Here is a 17,119-nt window from a genome sequence, read left to right on the forward strand (position 1 = left end):
AATGGGACGGCTCTGCAGTGGAACTATCTTGCAGTGAGAGAGCTCTGTAACTTTCATTTACTGTGACTGTAAATAATGAATTAAAGTTTGGTCCTAACTCTGTGTCACATTTCTCCTTTGATTTAAATTATTAGATCCTCTTCCCCTAAATTCAGAATTCCTCCCTTTCCTTGATCACAGTAATTAGGGACTGACAGGTGTCTGGCCTCTAACCAATTAATTACCTGTTTCTAATTAAACACTGACAGCTGACTTCTCCCCCGGCTTTCCCACCAGGTCACCAAACCCATGTGAACGAACCTGTGTCACGGCTTACCGGGAGTTGGAGCCCACGTGCAGGAGATGCACACGGAGTCAGAAACCAAAGTGCAGTACAGATCAGGGGTATCCAAAGGCAGGGTCGGCAGCAGAATATCGTAATCAGTAAATGAAGCAGAGGTCAGAGTCCATAAAAACAGTCAGCAAAGTAACGCACATCCAGCAGGAAAAACAAACCACCAGATACCAGGCCTCAGGCAGAGACGGCTTTTACAGCCTGCTGATTAGGAGCTGCTGAGTCTAATTGGTAAGGGGCTGCAGGTGGATCAGCACTGCTCCATCCAGGATACTAAAGCCCCTAGTGGACAGCAAGGTATAGAACCCGACTGGGAAGCTGGAGCTGTGAGTTCAAATTCAGACGGGTCTCTTAAAGGGTTTCGAAAAAACAGTTTATCATTTTACTTGTATGTAAGTGGAGAACTGATTCATATGAAGTAAAACAACCACATCAAAGGGCTATTTAATAGTAAGCCTTACTTCAGTAGTGGGGAAAGTGATGGAACCCATGTTAAAGGAACACTATAGTCACCTAAATAACTTTAGCTAAATAAAGCAGTTTTAGTGTATAGATCATTCCCCTGCAATTTCACTGCTCAATTCACTGTCATTTAGGAGTTAAATCACTTTGTTTCTGTTTATGCAGCCCTAGCCACACCTCCCCTGGCTATGATTGACAGAGCCTGCATGGAAAAAAAAACTGGTTTCACTTTCAAACAGATGTAATTTACCTTAAATAATTGTATCTCAATCTCTAAATTGAACTTTAATCACATACAGGAGGCTCTTGCATGGTCTAGCAAGCTATTAACATAGCAGTGGATAAGAAAATCTTAATTAAACAGAACTTGCAATAAAGAAAGCCTAAATAGGGCTCTCTTTACAGGAAGTGTTTATGGAAGGCTGTGCAAGTCACATGCAGGGAGGTGCGACTAGGGTTCATAAACAAAGGGATTTAACTCCTAAATGGCAGAGGATTGAGCAGTGAGGCTGCAGAGGCATGTTCTATACACCAAAACTGCTTCATTAAGCTAAAGTTGTTCAGGTGACTATAGTGTCCCTTTAAAGGATAGGATTGTGAACATCTAAAAATCACATGGATTTCAAGATCAGAGACAACATGGGTTTACTTCAGGGAGATCATGCCAAACTAATCTTATTGATTTTTTTGATTGGGTAACTAGAATTATAGATCAGGGTGGTGCAGTAGACATTGCTTACCTAGATTTCAGTAAGGCTTTTGACACTGTTACACATAGATGGCTTATCAATAAACTGCAATCTTTGAGTTTGGATTCCAATATTGTTGAATGGGTAAGGCAGTGGCTGAGTGACAGGCAACAGAGGGTTGTAGTCAATGGAGTATATTCAAAGCTTGGGCTTGTCACCAGTGGGGTACCTCGGGGATCTGTACTTGGACCCATTCTCTTTAATATTTTTATTAGTGATATTGCAGAAGGTCTTGATGGTAAGGTGTGTCTTTTTGCGGATGATACTAAGATATGTAACAGGGTTGATGTTCCAGGAGGGATAAGCCAAATGGCAAATGATTTAGGTAAACTAGAAAAATGGTCAGAGTTGTGACATCTGACATTTAATGTGGATAAGTGCAAGATAATGCATCTTGGACGTAAAAACCCAAGGGCAGAGCCCAGAATATTTGATAGAGCCCTAACCTAAACATCTGAGTAGTGATTTACCAAACTGTTCGCTGGCGAATAGTTCCTGGCGAACATAGCGTGTTCGCGTTCGCCACGGCGGGCGAACACATGCGTGGTTCGATCCGCCCCCTATTCGTCATCATTGAGTAAACTTTGACCCTGTGCCTCACGGTCAGCAGACACATTCCAGCAAATTAGCAGCAGACCCTCCCTTCCAGACCCTCCCACCTCCTGTACAGCATCCATTTTAGATTCATTCTGAAGCTGCATTCTTAGATAGAGGAGGGAAAGTGTAGCTGCTGCTCATTTGATAGGGAAATTGATAGCTAGGCTAGGGTATTCAGTGTCCACTACAGTCCTGAAGGACTCATCTGATCTCTGCTGTAAGGACAGCACCCCAAAAAGTCCTTTTTAGGGCTAGAACATCAGTCTGCTTTTTTTTTCTTCTGTGTAATGTAATTGCAGTTGCCTACCTGCCAGCTTCTGTGTCAGGTTCACAGTGGATACTGTGCCCACTTGCCCAGTGCCACCACTCATATCTGGTGTCACAATAGCTTAAGCTTGCATTTAAAAACAAAAAAAAAATTTTCACGGTTATAGATTGAATAGCAGTTAGTTGTCTTCAAGTGGGTGTCAGGCCTACAGCGTGTACTCTGCCAACCTCTGCCAGTGCACATTGCCACTCATATCTGGTCTCACAGTAGCTTGCACGCATAGTACCACTAATCCCCCCCAAAAAATGACAGGCAGCGGCAGGCCACCCCGCAGGGGCCATCGTGGTCGTGGTGCTGTGATTCCCTTTTGCCCTAGAATAATGCCCAGTTTTCAGAGGCCACGTACCCTGAACTTGAAAAGTTCTGAGGACATAGTTGACTGGCTAACACAGGACACCCAATCTTCTACAGCTTCCGCTCGGAACCTTGACGCACCATCCTTCTCCAGCTTAGCTTCGGGCACCTCTCAAGATACCACTCACCCGCCTGCCGCCACCACCAACACTAGCACCACAGCCGCTTCACTTGGTATGTCAGAGGAGTTATTTACACATCCGTTTGAAGAAATGAGTGATGCACAACCATTATTGCCAGAGGATGTAGATAACAGGGATATGTCGTCGCAAGGAGCTAGTGGCACAGTCAGACAGCATGCATCGGCACCCGGGGTCAGCCCGACAGCACGCCAATCAACGCATGCTGTGTCCACCACCAGAATGCCGTCATTGCAGAGCTCAGCAGTGTGGCATTCTTTTTGTGTGTCTGCCTCTGACAACAGCGATGCCATTTGCAACCTGTGCCAAAAGAAACTGAGTCGTGGGAAGTCCAAAACCCACCTAGGTACAACTGCTTTGCGTAGGCACATGATCGCACATCACAAACGCCTATGGGATCAACACATGAGTACAAGCAGCACGCCTACTCTAAGCCGCCATCCTCCTCCTGGTCAAGCATCTTCAGCCACGTCAACCACTGCTGTCCTCCTTGCCCCCTCTCAACCATCCACCACTCCGTCTCTCGCCTTGAGCAGTTCCCGCTCATCTGCCCACAGTCAGGTGTCTGTCAAGGACATGTTTGAGCGTAAGAAGCCAATGTCAGAAAGTCACCCCCTTGCCCAGCATCTGACAGCTGGCTTGTCTGAACTATTAGCCCGCCAGCTTTTACCATACAAGCTGGTGGAGTCTGAGGCGTTCAAAAAATGTGTGGCTATTGGGATACCGCAGTGGAAGGTACCCAGACGAAATTTCTTTGCACAAAAGGCAATCCCCAACCTGTACTCGATTGTGCAAAAGGAAGTAATGGCATGTCTGGCACACAGTGTTGGGGCAAGGGTCCATCTGACCACTGATACCTGGTCTGCAAAGCATGGTCAGGGCAGGTATATCACCTACACTGCGCATTGGGTAAACCTGTTGACAGCTGCCAAGCATGGAATGCGTGGCTCTGCAGAGGATTTGGTGATACCGCCACGACTTGCAGGCAGGCCTGCTGCCACCTCCTCTACTCCTCCTACTCCATCCTCTTCCAAAACCTCCTCGGCTGAGTCCTCTTCTGCTGCTGCGTCTTGCTCCACATCAACGGCACCCCCCCAGCTCCCCAGGTACTATTCCACATCCCGGATACGGCAGTGTCACGCCGTCTTGGGTTTGACTTGCTTGAAAGCAGAGAGTCACACCGGACAAGCACTCCTGTCCGCCCTGAACGCACAGGTGGAAAAGTGGCTGACTCCGCAGCAACTGGATATCGGCAAAGTGGTTTGTGACAACGGAACAAATTTGTTGGCGGCATTGAAGTTGGGCAAGTTGACACATGTGCCGTGCATGGCACATGTGTGTAATCTGATCGTACAACGCTTTGTGCATAAGTACACAGGCTTATAGGACATCCTGAAGCAGGCCAGGAAGGTGTGTGGCCATTTCAGGCATTCCTACACGGCCATGGCGCACTTTGCAGATATCCAGCGGCGAAACAACATGCCAGTGAGGCGCTTGATTTGCGACAGCCCGACATGTTGTAATTCAACACTCCTAATGTTCGACCGCCTGCTCCAACAAGAAAAAGACGTTAATGAATATTTGTATGACCGGGGTGCTAGGACAGCCTCTGGCGAGCTGGGAATTTTTTTGCCACGTTACTGGACGCTCATGTGCAATGCCTGTAGGCTCATGCGTCCTTTTGAGGAGGTGACAAACCTAGTCAGTCGCACCGAAGGCACCATCAGCGACATCATACCATTTGTTTTCTTCCTGGAGCGTGCCCTGCGAAGAGTGCTGGATCAGGCCGTAGATGAGCGTGAAGAGGAAGAGTTGTGGTCACCATCACCACCAGAAACAGCCTTATCAGCATCGCTTGCTGGACCTGCGGCAACGCTGGAAGAGGATTGTGAGGAAGAGGAGTCAGAGGAGGAATGTGGCTTTGAAGAGGAGGAGGAAGACCAACCACAACAGGCATCCCAGCTATCTGGTACCCGTGGTGTTGTACGTGGCTGGGGGGAAGAACATACCTTCATTGAGATCACTGAGGAGGAGGAACGGGAAATGAGTAGCTCGGCATCCAACCTTGTGCAAATGGGGTCTTTCATGCTGTCGTGCCTGTTGAGGGACCCTCGTATAAAAAGGCTGAAGGAGAACGACCTGTACTGGGTGTCCTCGCTACTAGACCCCCGGTATAAGCAGAAAGTGGCGGAAATGTTACCAAATTACAACAAGTCGGAAAGGATGCAGCATTTGCAAAATAAATTAAAAAGTATACTTTACACAGCGTATAAGGGTGATGTCACAGCACAACGGGAATCTAACAGGGGAAGAGGTGAAAGTCATCCTTCTCCTCCCACGACCACGCCGGCAAGGACAGGACACTTTAAAGACGTGTTGTTGATGGAGGACATGCGGAGCTTTTTAAGTCCTACGCATCGCCACAGCCCTTCGGGATCCACCCTCAGAGAACGACTCGACCAACAGGTAGCAGACTACCTCGCCTTAACTGCAGATATTGACACTCTGAGGACTACTGGGTGTGCAGGCTTGACCTGTGGCCTGAGCTATCCCAATTTGCGATAGAACTTCTGGCCTCCCCCGCTTCAAGTGTCCTGTCAGAAAGGACCTTCAGTGCAGCAGGAGGTATTGTCACTGAGAAGAGAAGTCGCCTAGGTCAAAAAAGTCTAGATTACCTTACCTTTATTAAGATGAATGAGGGATGGATCCCGAAGGGACTGACAGTGGGCGATACATTCAACTAAAAAAGGCCTGATGAGATGAGCTGCCTTGGGCTAAAAATGGTCACCCTATGTAGGAGGAACAGTCCCTATTCTGCTCTGTGTCAGTGTGTATCAGGGTCCCTGAGGACAGGTGTCAATCCATATCTGCCAAGTGACCCTATGTAGGGGGAATAGTCCCTATTCTGCTCTGTGTCAGTGTGTATCAGGGATCATTAGGATAGGTGTCAATCCATATCTGCCAAGTGACCCTATGTAGGGGGAACAGTCCCTATTCTGCTCTGTGTCAGTGTGTATCAGGGTCTCTGAAGACAGGTGTCAATCCATATCTGCCAAGTGACCCTTTTTAGGGGGAACAGTCCCTATTCTGCTCTGTGTCAGTGTGTATCAGGGTCTCTGAGGACAGGTGTCAATCCATATCTGCCAAGTGACCCTATGTAGGGGGAACAGTCCCTATTCTGCTCTGTGTCAGTGTGTATCAGGGATCATTAGGATAGGTGTCAATCCATATCTGCCAAGTGACCCAATGTAGGGGGAACAGTCCCTATTCTGCTCTGTGTCAGTGTGTATCAGGGATCATTAGGATAGGTGTCAATCCATATCTGCCAAGTGACCCTATGTAGGGGGAACAGTCCCTATTCTGCTCTGTGTCAGTGTGTATCAGGGATCATTAGGATAGGTGTCAATCCATATCTGCCAAGTGACCCTATGTAGGGGGAACAGTCCCTATTCTGCTCTGTGTCAGTGTGTATCAGGGATCATTAGGATAGGTGTCAATCCATATCTGCCAAGTGACCCTATGTAGGGGGAACAGTCCCTATTCTGCTCTGTGTCAGTGTGTATCAGGGATCATTAGGATAGATGTCAATCCATATCTGCCAAGTGACCCGATGTAGGGGGAACAGTCCCTATTCTGCTCTGTGTCAGTGTGTATCGGGGTCTCTGAGGACAGGTGTCAATCCATATCTGCCAAGTGACCCTATGTAGGGGGAACAGTCCCTATTCTGCTCTGTGTCAGTGTGTATCAGGGATCATTAGGATAGGTGTCAATCCATATCTGCCAAGTGACCCTATGTAGGGGGAACAGTCCCTATTCTGCTCTGTGTCAGTGTGTATCAGGGATCATTAGGATAGGTGTCAATCCGTATCTGCCAAGTGACCCTATGTAGGGGGAACAGTCTCTATTCTGCTCTGTGTCAGTGTGTATCAGGGTCTCTGAGGACAGGTGTCAATCCATATCTGCCAAGTGACCCTATGTAGGGGGAACAGTCCCTATTCTGCTCTGTGTCAGTGTGTATCAGGGATCATTAGGATAGGTGTCAATCCATATCAGGCTCTTAGACAGCATAACTTCGTCTTGAGAAAGTCCTCTAGTAAGGACAAAACGCGTAGACGTGCTGGTAACTGTTTTCAGCACACCGCCGACCTGGTTTTTCATCTGGTCCTTCACTTACGGCCCGGTTTTGATTTTTGGCTGTTGGCCTGGCGGGAACGGCATCATCTGCACCTTCCACTGTTTGGAGTTGGCGTGCTCCCGTTACCATACCCGAAGGTTGGACGAACAGGGTAAGTTGCTACGGCTGACCCCGAGAGTATTTTGCGTATATCGCTTCACTCTTGGGGATATCCTGATTGCAACCCCCTTAGTCCCGACCCGGTACTTTGGTCAGGTTTATGAGCTCCCTCCACCTGAGACGGTGCATACATCTGGGTATTTTTCACAGTATTATTTTCTCTGGGGAACTTTTATTTTTTACATTTGAATCTATCATTTTCAAATATATATTTTTTATGTGCACATCCCCAGTTCCAGACTTCATCTGATCGGTGTAAAGGGGCCCCATACCATCTACCTTACAGATATTTGATCTGGACATCTGATGTGTTCTTTGAGATGATCTATTTTACTGTACTAATTATGGATTATTTTTACATATAATAAATGATATATTTTTTTTTTAATTCTTTATTTTGATGTGCAATAAAAGATATAACATACAGGCTTGCGAAGCCACGACAGCTTCAACAGGCTTAATGTAGTCAAACATTGGTATACAGTGCCATGACATGAGACGATTGCACTTTTTTATGGATTAAAGAAACAAGCTTAAAACACATTTTAAACGAGATGATAGCGAATACTTATGTTCATTGACAATTTTTACATCATGAGAATAACAGGTTAATGATTCTTCTATCGTTTATAATAGAGAGGCTAGGCTATACATGTGAATGACAGAATTTGGTCATGCTAAGGGTTAGAGGTATATGACAATACGTTCTTCAGAAGGATAAACATATATGTGTCATTTAGTAAGTTAAGACTTGCATTAGTATGGTATGTGTGTGTTGAAGCTGTGTTGTCCTAAATATGCAAGTTGCTTGTACCCTTTCGCTTTGAACTGGCAAGAACTATAACGTGAGAGTATATTCGATTGAACAAAATAGCCTAAGAAAGTCCCCTGGGGTCCCCCAGGTGTAAGTCCCTTTTCGTGCGTGCAAAAATCCAGGCTCTCCTTCTTGGGATCTGCTTACCGAAGCGTGTAAGGTGGTTCACCCTATGCCGAGTTGGGGCTGTGCACAGCCCTGCTGTGGGCCCATGGAGCTTTGTTGTGGTGCGGTGAGTGAGCAGGTGTGTTTGGGGTCGGTTGGTCGTGCCACTTGACCTGGGTAGGGTCGCCCATGAGGGGGTGAGTACTTGCTTGAGGTCGGGGCTTGTTTTGCGTGGTTTCCTCCCGCTCGCCGCTCTGCGCGAGTGAGGTGCATGCTTACTTTGCCGTCGCGTGTTTTTGGGCCCAGTCGGGACTGCGGGCTGATGCTGAGGGTCGGGTGGCGGTGGTCGAGGTGGGCGGCGTACGGTGAGTAGTCGCGGAACACCTTGTTGCAGCCGGAGTTCGAGCTTGAGCCAGAAGTTTCGGAAGATCCTGTCTATGCTGGACAGGGGGCTTAGTGGTATCTCTCGGCTGTCTGCTGGCCACGTGGTCTCTGCCATTTTAGGTTGGCCTCTCAGCTCTCCGGCCCTCTTCACGGTTGTTTCCGTCGTGTTGGAGGGGACCACCATGGGTGGACCGGGATCACCCCCACCGGTCCAAAGGGGAGGGTTGCGGGTTGCCTTGCTCGTGGCAGTTGGTCTCTGGGTGGTTCCAGGCTGGGAGATCGGCCGCCTCTCCCGCCCGGTGCTTGCCAGGCCGCTTGCCCTCGCAGGTGCATTCTGCCTTCTGTCGTCCACTCACGGGCCGCATTACCGGTTTACCATGAGGGTAGAGGACTAGTAAGTCGCTTGGGGTCCTGTGGTGTGGTTTGTAGTGGGATAGGGGTGCCTTTAGAGCCATTTTTTTTGCAAGTTTAGTGTGGAGCTCCAGCTAGGCATGTCTTCCCACCATGACAGTCAGGCCCCGCCCCCATGATATTTTATATATACGTTGCATATGGTTATAATATATCTATTCAGGTGGATTAACCCAGTATTTATGCCAGTTCCTTTACTGATCCCTAACTTGGCGGTTATTGTGGTGTTAATGTTATAGTGGTCACTATTTTAGTATTATTCATTGGAGCGCTCACATACCAGATATATGTTTTTCTAGTTTAGTTACACAAGTCGCTCTCCTGTATGTGATGCAGCCCTGCCTCTAGTGATTTATTTTATCGATTTAATATTCTCATTCTCATTGTCAGTTCCATTATATTTGTATTATTATTTGGAACAGTCCTTATTCTGCTCTGTGTCAGTGTGTATCAGGGATCATTAGGATAGGTGTCAATCCATATCTGCCAAGTGACCCTTTGTAGGGGGAACAGTCCCTATTCTGCTCTGTGTCAGTGTGTATCAGGGTCTCTGAGAACAGGTGTCAATCCATATGTCAAGGTATCAATATGTCATATGTCAGGTGTCAATCCATATCCATTGTGATTTAGGAATGTTAGGTGATTTATGCCCTTTATGGATTAAAACCAGACTCTGCATCAACTGTGTAATTTTCCATGGGAGTTTTGCCATGGATCCCCCTCCGGCATGCCACAGTCCAGGTGTTAGTCCCCTTGAAACAACTTTTCCATCACTATTGTGGCCAGAAAGAGTCCCTGTGGGTTTTAAAATTCGCCTGCCCATTGAAGTCAATGGCGGTTCGCCCGGTTCGCGAACGTTTGCGGAAGTTTTGTCCGCCGTTCGCGAACCGAAAATTTTGTGTTCGCTACATCACTACATCTGAGGAAAGGGATTTAGGGGTGATTGTTTCTGATGACTTAAAGGTAGGCAGACAATGTAATAGAGCAGCAGGAAATGCTAGCAGAATGCTTGGTTTTGTAGGGAGAGGTATTAGCAGTAGAAAGAGAGAAGTGCTCATGCCATTGTACAGAACACTGGTGAGACCTCACTTGGAGTATTGAACGCAGTACTGGAGACCGTATCTCCAGAAGGATATTGATACTTTAGAGAGAGTTCAGAGAAGGGCTACTAAACTGGTTCATGGATTGCAGGATAATACTTACAAGGAAAGGTTAAAGGAACTTAACATGTATAGATTGGAGGAAAGATGAGACTGGGGGGATATGATAGAAACATTTAAATACATAAAGGGAATCAACAGTAAAGGAGGAGACTATATTTAAAAGAAGAAAAACTACCACAACAAGAGGACATAGTCTTAAATTAGAGGGGCAAAGGTTTAAAAATAATATCAGGAAGTATTACTTTACGGAGAGGGTAGTGGATGCATGGAATAGCCTTCCAGCTGAAGTGGTAGAGGTTAACACAGTAAAGGAGTTTAAGCATGCGTGGGATAGGCATAAGGCTATCCTAACTATAAGATAAGGCCAGGGACTAATGAAAGTATTTTGAAAATTGGGCAGACTAGATGGGCCGAATGGTTCTTATCTGCCGTCGCATTCTATGTTTCTAATAGCCAGAAAAATTCATAGTTGGCAACAAGTATAAATATAATGCAACAAAATAACGAAATTTTATTTCATACTTGCCAGTAAATTTATTTTCGTGGCTATTTTCTCATGGCCGTGTCACTGACGGGTAGCTCAACTCCCAGCCGGGACAGGAAATAATTAAACGATTAACTAGAAAAGCTCAGATAACTAGGGCGGGAACCTGCTGTTGTCATGATTAATATCCACGAAAAGGAATTTACGGGTAAGTATAAAATAAAATGTAATTATTCCTGGCTAATCGTGGCAGCATCACTTATGGGTAATACCCAAGCCTAACAGACAAAAGATTAATAACATAACACCCAAGAATAATGCAAAAAACACACAAACTGTATTATATAGAAGTAACAGAAATCAAAACGCCGCCTCTGCCAAATTTAGTGGCTGAAGAGGCCACGTCCAGCTTGTAATGCTTAATGAAGGTCATTGGAGAAGACCAAGTGGCTGCCCTGCGGATGTCATGTAGGAGAAACCTGTGCCCAATTAGCCCATGAAGTCACCAAAGTACTCAGGAGGAGTTAGATCCTTCAGAGTGTAAGCCTTTATGATGATGTTTGATATCCAGCAGCTTAAGGTTTAAGAAGATAAATAGATTGATAATGAATAATTAACTACTCTTACAAAAAGACACTGACCAGTATCTAATCAAACATTCCCTTACATCTAAACAATGAAGATTACTTTCCAAGTCAACACATGCAGGATTAGAGGAAGATCCCATGGGGGCACATAATCGCGTTTGGGAGGCCAAATTCAAAAGACAGCCTTAAAAAAACAATATTGCAATCAAGGTATCAGAAGATCAAAAAACACATTACATAAGACACATAAAACCAAAGACTTTACCTTTAGAGTACTTAGACTAAACCTTTTTCAAATCCTGCTTGAAAGAACTCTAGAATATATGACTCGGAAGGATGAAGGCAGTCCACTTTCATAACATCTGCCCAAGATTTGAACATCCCCCAAATACGATGATAGCATTTTGAAGTTGTTTTCTTGACTTCAGGAGTGCATCTATCACTACCTCTGACAAACCTAGGTTCAGGATGTCACGCAAAGGGTGCATAATTCATTGTTGCACTATAGAATATTGCCATCTAATGTAACTTATGTAGTGCATATGTGTATTGGCCACTTGGCATAGGTCAGATGATTAATCAAAGGCTCTGCAAGGTGCGAGAAGTCACATCAGTGGCCTGGAAGTCTGGTTTAAATATAAACTAATTCTCTAAATTGCCATATGTCTAGATTCCCTCTTAGATAGGGGGCCAGTTGATATGTTAATGACAATTAGCATTGTGTTTCAGTATCATATCCAAAAGAACCATAAATATTTACCCACAGATTAATAATTAAGCCTAATTTTTATTATATTTAGAATGGGACAAGCACAATCTTCTAATCAAGCCCAAAACATGATTTGTGTAACTTAACCATAGGGGAAGGGATTGTGATGTCTGCTATATTGGGTCACAAGTATGTAGCCCCATGTAGCTAGAGCGCAGCTAAGCGGAAAAAGGCCTTGACAGGGGTTAGGAGGCGGGCTTAGGAGGAAGTAAGCAAGGGTTGGAATTATGGGTAAGTAGGATTGGCTATTTAAATGAGCAGCCATTTTAGGTGAGTCATTCTAACTTTCTACCCGGTTGAGTTTGTCCCACCCACCCTCCCTTTGTTTGTTATGTGTTTATTTAACCCGTTTCTTTCACAGCGGCAGGACGGGGAGCTGAAGGAGAGGAAATAGGCTCCCCTGGATGAACGTGAGGTGGAATAAACAGATTGTGGTCATCGGTGGTTGAGAGGTTTTGAGTCCTGGAGGTGGCTCAGAACCTGGTGGGGCAGGGGTATCCGGGTATACCCCTGCCGTGGTAAATGGATGGTTGGCACTTTGGAATGTTGGTGTATGTTATAAATATGTTATAAATATGTATATGTGTTATTATATGGGGGTCATTGCCTTTTGTATGGTAGCCGAAGGAACAGGATGCGAGGGGGCGGAGTATGGGGGGCAATGACCCATGTTTATATGTTAATTTATTGTTATTATTAATTATTGGTTAATAAAGCTGTGGACAAATTTCCCCATATTACTTAGTGTCTGTGTGTTATTGGGTTAGGATATGGGGGTGGTTTGTCCTGGATTCCGACTGCCCAAATGGCGACTATACACCTGTCAAGGAGTGTGACATATCTATGGAATGGAAAAATGGTAACAAATGGTAAATTCAGTGGCAAGTGCATAAGAGGAGATAGAATCAAATGTTTCCATTTGGATTGATGTTGGTCTGGAACACAAGAGGGTGGTCACTTATAATTACTACAGGTATGCCTTATCTCCACCTCTGGGCGAGGCTTGGTAATCCACAGAGCAATGATACTGAAGTGTGTATAGGACTTACTTGGGGGCCAGAATCTAATTGTAAGTGAATCACCACCTTTCTTACCAGAGACCCCCTGGGGCATAAGTTTTACTTTGAATACCTGAGTAAGTAATTAGGACTTTTGTTATTTTATCCCTTTTGTTTTTATCTGTTGTTGGTGTAACTAATTTGACTGTCATCTATATTTTGTATGCACTGTGACTATTTTTTGCTCATAATTAATATTCCTTTATTAAGTTCTGCCTTCGTCTGGTAAAGAATCACGTTACCTGAAGATACTAATTAGTGTTTGGCTATTGCTTAGATATTGTGCTAAGTTGTATTTGGTGGGTTGTTATTATTAAGTTACCTGGGGGACCAAGGAACCCCATTTATAGATTGTCTTGGTGGTGGCAGCATTAAAATAGTAATATTCATATTATTATGGTTAAGTGTTCGTGACACATTCGTGACACAGGAGCCTTTCCCTTTCAAGAGCCAGGTTTTCCAATCCCTATTTCTTATGTTTGTAATAATTGTCAAAATAGATTCTGTGAAAAATGCTACTTCCCACGAATGATTGCCACAATTTCCTGGAGGAGTGTGGAAGCTGGCCTCCTGCCCACCGACTATGGTGCAGGTCTGAGACACTGTTCGGGAATGGAAACAGTTTTGCATGAACCAAAACCATGAATGGTCCTCAGTGGTGCTTAGCCGCAACTGCTATGGAACTAATTTCAGCATGAGGACTTTGTGGTTCCTTAGTCACCTCAGCGGTACTTAGCCGAGAATGTTATGGAACTATTTTCGGTGACTGTGCCACTTTGCAACCATCCAGGAGAATGCTTTTTGAAGGGAAGGTGCCTGAGACTAAGGGGAACAAACGCTACCTGAGAGCCAGGTGGAGCACCCAGTATTTCTGATGCAGGAGCTCCCAGTGTACCGGCAAAAGCACCAAACTCCCTGGAATTATTTTGGGCATAGGACCATGTGTACAGCAGGTCAGAACTTTAACATGATGGTGTTTCCCCTATACTGCATAAATCTGAGTGCTATTGGACAGATGGGAACTCAGATCAGGGCTATTTGGGGATGTATAATATGAGGGGCTATTGTATGTTTTAATTATGTTTTGGGGTACTTTTATGTTTTGTGTTGAGCTCTCTGTTCCCAGGAGATAATTAGCTTACTGGTCTTTAACTCAATTATCTCCCAGGCCCAGAGGTTCCTGGGAGGGGTTTGTGTTGAATACAATGGAGACCCCATGCTGGGGTCTTTGCATAAAAGGCAGAGTTTGACTCATTAAAACTAGTTGTACTCCTAGAACTATGTGTCTTTGAGTTAGTGGGAGGGAATGGGCTAATCCCTACTCAGTGCCTTGTTCCAGCTCGAGGAGGATTCAGCGGGGAAAGTCCTTGTAAGGACTACAGCTCCGCTCCCAGGACTGTGTGTCGTCCAGTCCCTGGGAGGGAATAGAGCTAGTCCCCTATCCTGTCCCAGTCAAGCCACAGCGATTATTGTATTGTACTCCCTGAAACAACCACACCGTCTTTTTCTAAAGCAGCCTGTATTTCTCCTGAGGTTACCTGTGGGTTTTTATTTGTATCCCGAACAATTTTTCTGGCAGTTGTGGCTGAAATTTTTCATGGTCTACCTGAGCTTGGATTGGTATCAAGAGATCCCCAAATTGTCCACTCCTTAGTATATGATTGAACAGGACTGACTGGCATTTTCAAGGCTTTGGATATCTTTTTATATTCTGTTCCATCTTTATAAAGTTCCATTACCTTCTTTTGACAGTTCGTTTTTGATCCCTATGTCTCAGTATCTAGCCTGCTCAGTGCATCCACATGAGAGCTAACAAACTCATTGACCATTTATACTCAGACACGAATTGCAATATAAAAAGTCACAGGTGTGGGAAATTAAACTTGAATTGTCATTTTAATCTGTGTGTGTCATCTTGTCTATCTGTAACAAGGCCAAACATTCAAGGATATGTAAACTTTTTATCAGGGCCATTTGGGTGATTTATTTTATCATTATGATATGACCCCTTAAGGACGGTGGGCATCCTATGCTGTCCTTTTTGGGGCGGTCCTAAACGCCGGCGGGTGGCATAGAATGTCCCCGCTGTCCTTTGTACTTAAGGATCCCCGACGTTCCCCTGACGGCGGTCGCGATCCTGGGATCTGCCTGGGAGCTCAAGCAGACCCCCTCTGCCCGATCCGGCCCCCTCAGGGTCTCTGCTATCACATGGTCGGAATAGCCATATTATGCAGTGCCTGCAGGGGGCCTGCCTGAGCTCTCAGGCAGTCCCCCTAATGCCTGCAAAAAAGTTTATAAAGGTAACAAAAGTTAATAAAAAGTTTAATAAAGTAAATAAAAGTACTGGATCATATATATATTTACATATATATATATGATCTAAGTACTTTTATATGGACAAACACATACATAAACCATTAATAAAAGTGTATTTTAATATTAATATATATAATTATATATTTTAATATTAATATACACCTAGAATGAAGTTAATTATATATATATATATATAAAATTATATATATATATAAAAAATAAAAATCTATAAATAACTTGAAAATAACGAAAAAATTATAATTAAAAAATAATAAAAATAAATGTAAAAAATGATATACAAGTTTACTAATACAAATTGTCAAATTGTAAAAAAAATATATATACCAGTTTTAATTTGTTCTAACTGTATGTTGATATTAAGATACATATATATTACATTCAAAATTCATTTAGAATGACATTATAAATACATAGTTACATAGCTGAAAAGAGACCTGCGTCCATCAAGTTCAGCCTTCCTGACATTTGTTTTTTGCTGTTGATCCAAAAGAAGGCAAAAAAAAAAAAAAAAACAGTTTGAAGCACAATTTTGCAACAAGCTAGGAAAGAAATTCCTGCTTGACCCCAGAATGGCAGTCAGATTTATCCTTGGATCAAGCAGTTATTACCCTACATTGAAAGATTATATCCTTGAATATTCTGTTTTTGCAAGTATGCATCTAGTAGCTGTTTGAACATCTGTATGGACTCTGATAAAACCACCTCTTCAGGCAGAGAATTCCACATCCTGATTGTTGTTCGAAATCTTCTCTCTTCCAGTCTACGCATGACCTCGTGTCCTATGTAAAGTCCGGTTTGTGAATAGATTTCCACACAATGGTTTGTATTGGCCCCGAATATATTTGTATAATGTTATCATATCCCCTCTCAGGCGATGCTTTTCTAAACTAAATAGGTTTAAATTTGTTAACCTTTCTTTATAGCTGATATGTTCCATTCCTTTTATTAATTTTGTAGCCCGCCTCTGCACTCTTTCTAGTGCCATAATATCCTTCTTTAGAACAGGTGCCCAAAATTGCACAGCATATTCAATGTGTGGTCTTACCAGTGATTTATAAAGAGGCAAAATGATATTCTCGTCCTGAGAATGAATGCCCTTTTTCATGCATGACAATACCTTACTGGCCTTGGCCACTGCTGATTGACATTGCACAATAGTTTGTTGTCTATAACAATTCCCAAGTCCTTTTCGTGTGTTGTTATCCCTAATTCGCTTCCATTAAGGGTATACGTTGCTTGTGTATTCTTTACGCCGAAGTGCATAACTTTGCATTTTTCAACCTTAAATTTCATCTGCCATATGAGTGCCCAGTCCCCCAGTCTAAATCCCTCTGCAGCAAAGTAATATCTTGCTCACATGGTATTATTTTACAGAGTTTTGTGTCATCTGCAAACACTGAAACATGACTTTCAATGCTGTCTTCAAGATCATTTATAAAAATGTTAAACAGAAGGGGTCCCAGAACAGACCCCTGAGGGACACCACTTGCCACCTCTGTCCAGCTTGAAAATTTACCATTAACGACATCTCTTTGTACTCTGTTTTTAAGCCAATGTTCTACCCAAGAACAAGCATTTTCATCTAGACCGATTTCCTTGAGTTTGAACACTAATCTATTGTGTGGAACTGTATCAAATGCCTTGGCAAAATCCAAATAGATCACATCCACTGCAACACCCTGATCTACATATGTGTATCTCTCTCTCTCTCTCTCTCTCTCTATATATATATATATATATATATATATA

The 17,119-nt window shown here is 44.0% G+C and overlaps 1 protein-coding gene across 1 annotated transcript in view; it reads left to right on the plus strand.

The window, feature by feature from the left end:
* The first annotated feature begins 555 nt into the window (after positions 1 to 555).
* The window catches only part of DGAT1 (diacylglycerol O-acyltransferase 1), a 239,784-nt gene continuing 223,220 nt past the window's right edge, over positions 556 to 17,119 (plus strand). The window contains exon 1 of the mRNA XM_063450910.1: positions 556 to 660. The gene's annotated coding sequence lies outside the window, so the exon portion shown is untranslated. The remainder of the gene's footprint in view (positions 661 to 17,119) is intronic.

The sequence above is a fragment of the Pelobates fuscus genome, chromosome 4 (genome assembly GCF_036172605.1).
Source record: "Pelobates fuscus isolate aPelFus1 chromosome 4, aPelFus1.pri, whole genome shotgun sequence".
Classification (NCBI taxonomy): Eukaryota; Metazoa; Chordata; class Amphibia; order Anura; family Pelobatidae; genus Pelobates; species Pelobates fuscus.